The sequence below is a fragment of the Pteropus medius genome, unplaced genomic scaffold, assembly GCF_902729225.1.
Source record: "Pteropus medius unplaced genomic scaffold, Ma_sr-lr_union100, whole genome shotgun sequence".
Lineage (NCBI taxonomy): Eukaryota > Metazoa > Chordata > Mammalia > Chiroptera > Pteropodidae > Pteropus > Pteropus medius.
Window position 1 is genome coordinate 6032491 of NW_024352783.1, and position 3977 is coordinate 6036467.

Here is a 3977-nt window from a genome sequence, read left to right on the forward strand (position 1 = left end):
ACATGGATGAATCTCGAGATTATCATGCTAAGCGAAATAAGCCAGACATAAAAAGCTGAAAATCACATAATATCACTTATATGTGGGACATAAACCTAAAAGCAACAGACTAACAGGACAAACAGAGACTCATGAACATGGACAATAGACTAGTGGTTACCAGTGGGTGGGTGGGGGAGAAGAAGGAGGTAGATGGGGTAAAAGGGGTCAAATATGTGATGACGGAAAGAAATCTAACTATGGGTGGTGAATACACAATGCAATATATATGCCTTACTGTTGAATCGTACACCTGAAGCTTATTGGATTTCATTAACCAATGCCCCTAAATAAATAAATAAATAAATAAATAAATAAATAAATAAATGCAGTTTACTTATGCGAATTATTCCTCAATAAAACTGTAAGTTAAAAAAAGAAACGTTCACCATTTCTTACATTTATTCATGATCTCATTTGAAATTTCAAGAATCTTGCAATTGGGATTTACCATTTCTTACCGAGATGTAAAGAAATTGAGACTCAGAGATGTTAACTTGTTCAAAGTTATATGGATGATAGGCAAGGCATGCCTACTGAGCCGTTTTTCTGGCCTTCAATTTCAGAATTCAATGTGAAGATAATCTTCCAAATGAGAAATAGAGGAATTAATATTTTTCTCTAAATTAATTTGAATGTTTTGCATTAAAAATAAATTTGTTCCTTGTCTATGGCCGTGCCATCCTGAACAAGCCCAATCCCGTCTGATCTCGGAAGCTAAGCAGGGTCGGGCCTGGTTAGTACTTGGATGGGAGACCACCTAGGAAGGCCAGGTGCTGTAGGCATAAAAAGTAAATAAATAAATAAGGGATTGTAAACTGACAAGTTCCTCGCAATCTGTGAGGTCAATCGAGGGTTGCCTCGCCTAAAAAAAAAAAAACCATTTGTTCCTCCAACCTAATGTCTCTCACAGATTCCATACATGCCTTTTAAAAGTACAGAACTCTCTAGAATCACTAGCAGAGAATATTCCTCCTCTTTTATTTTTCCACAATTAATACAATGACTTTGTTTAACATACTGATTTACTGATCACTTCCCTGGTCTCTGGCACTGTACAAATTGTAGGATGAGATGATGTAAAATGTAACATTTTAAAGATGTTTCTATGTGGAGACTTTAAAAGCAATACATCAAAAGAGGAAGAACAGTTGTTGACCTTGGTGGTCTTCTTGTCCCTCTCTTTTTCCCTTTCTGCTGTTCCAGGAAACTTAAAACATGCTGGGAAAAACAAACAAACAAAACGCCCCTCTTCCTCCTTTGTAGATTGGCAGCTTCAATGGAGTCTCTTACAGCAAGTCTGAGTTAGCTGAGTGGCACCCAGTTTTGCCCTCCTTTTTCTTCTTTCTCTTCTTTTCTTTGGCACCCACTGGGCTTTGAAGTTTTGGAATCCGCATCTTTCCTCTCAGATCTACACTTCCTGGAAGAGCCCATGCTTTAGTTGACTCTTCTGGCTTGTGATGAGGAGCTCCTTGTCCTGTTTGTAAGGGAAAATCCTGATTCTACTTAAAAGTATCAGCATAAGAAACATTCAACCTATAATGAATTTTTATGAGTTTACTTGAGCCAAACTGACAATTGCCAGGAAGCAAAATCTCAACGAATTGAGAAAATGTTCTGGAGAAGGGCATTTTCACAGCTTATTATATACATTAAACTCAAAGGAGGAGATGTAAGGAGGTTTATGTGAAATCCATGGGTGGCAGATTAAGGGGGCAGGAAAAGGCAAAGCAGGAGGATAGGGGAACTCTCTGAGATTGGCTAAAAAGTAAAATGGAGAGACACATACTTCCTTTACATTGGTGGGTACAGCATAGTCAATAATTAACATTTACAGCACATGGAGGTGGTATGTGGGCAACAAGATAACAATGAGCGGTTCTGTGGTCTCATGTTCTGGTGTACCGGGTTGTGCCCTGAGGGGTCCAGCAAAAGGAGATTACTCTATTACAAGGGTATGTTATGTTAGATGATAAAAGACAGTAAACAGGCTCACTTAAGGTAAAGATTGGCCATTGTCATGGAAGCTACAGGCCTGGGGTGTGACTGCCCACCATGATCTGCTCTTAGGTAGGAATTTTTATGTTCAGACATCCTATGTGGTTAATTTCAGTCTCTGAGTTTGTAGGACCCACCATGCAGGCCTCCCATGAGCTTGTCAGATTTAGTATGTGGTTCTTCTTTATTCACAAAAGGATGAGGAAAGTGCTAACTCTAAACTAAAAAAAATTACCGTATTCTGGTTCTTCCAAAATGGTCTTTTGAATAATGCAAAGACCTTCTTTTCCCCTTTCTTACTTCTGAACATTTGCAGGCAAGAAGCTAATTTCCTACCACATGCTAATTAAGGTAAAGGTCAAGAGCTTGTCCTTCATGTATAACCTCATTTTTGCAGGGGCTATAACCATACGAAGTGTAAACACTTTTAGGTTACAAAGTAATGTCTATGGCTAACTTATTCTAAAATTAAGATTTGCTGAAACTTACAAAAGAATAAAGCATAGAGCATGATAAAAATATCAGACAGAGCTGTCCTTCAATTATTGGACACATTTTTAAAGAAATGGCTGTAACATGGTTTTCTTTGTGAACTCAGAGTTTGTGGTCCATTCTTTGGAATAACCTTACTGATAGCAGATTTTAATATTTTAAGGATAGATTTGACTTTCGGAAGCTAGAAAAATCATTTAGAATTAAGTGTGGTAAATAAAGTGGATAATATAATTTTGGTTTAAAATAATGTGCTATTATAGAAGAAAATGGTTCTGTTACATGTTTTGAGGACATTTTTAAAGGTGATTTCTAATACTTTACCAATGGAGAAAGGCTAGAAACTAGTGCAAAACTATGAAAACATTTATTTAGAAAAATAAAATCTGGTTTGTTTGTCATAAAATGTTATTATTCTTATAGCTATATCTATGTTTTGAATTTAGAAGATACTTCTCAGCCAGCATATTATAATGTATATTCATTACACAAAATTAAAAAAATTTCCATTTTTTCATAAGTCTTAGTTTATCACCAAAGATTTTGAAAGTGCTGCCTTTCATATGTGGTGAGTAGACCACACGGCTCCACTAAGCAATCCAGGTCTTTGTTATTGTGAAGAAACCACAAAGTCATAAGGTTTTAACTGGTCTATTCTGTTCAAAGTATGTTTTAAAATAATTAGAAAAGGAAAAAAACTATTAATGTTTCTTTAAACCGAGGGCTTAGATAACTTGTAGGACAATGATGTGTGGGTTTAGTAGAAGAACAGGGGTGCAAGGAGCTATACATGATGGTGAAACAATGTTTCAGAAGGTGGATAGTACCATCTAGGCAGGGTTGATAAATAAAGGAAACTGCCCTGGGGGTATAGAGAGTCCTAGGACCCTTTTTTAATTGTGGAATTAATCAAAATACAGAACTGTAGAATTTGAAGATCATGACAGTGACCATTAAAACAAATACAAAGAAAATTAGGTCTAGATGATTATTTATTATATGGTTACAAAACAGAATAGAAGTCTAAAAAGCAACTCTTGAAAAATGATAATGTTTTAATTATAATAATTTGGGTCTAATGTATTGGCCTATAAAAACAAAAACTAAGAGACAGAATGATAGGAGAATATACAATTTCCTCATTGTTCCCAAAGGGGATATTGTTTCTTTCTTAATAAAGATAACTGAAGAAATATATTCTCCAAGATATAGTTTTTAAATCTTAAAATAAAAACTAATTGAGATAAAAACAGGATGCATACTTCCCAAATTACTAAAGAGAGGGGCAAAGAAAACAAATTTTACGTATCAAACATATTCATCAAACACGCTGACATTTTCGGTCTTTATTCTTCCATCTCCAGGGACTTCTGGGACTCGTCACACTTCCTGAATCTTAGCTTCACTTCCAATATCATTAATGCAGCCACCCCAGTTTTGACTACAAC

General features: G+C 35.7%; 1 pseudogene; it reads left to right on the top strand.

Moving 5' to 3' along the window:
• Positions 1 to 705: 705 nt before the first annotated feature.
• On the top strand, positions 706 to 824 carry LOC120589998 (uncharacterized; annotated as a pseudogene).
• The last annotated feature ends 3153 nt before the right edge of the window (positions 825 to 3977 follow it).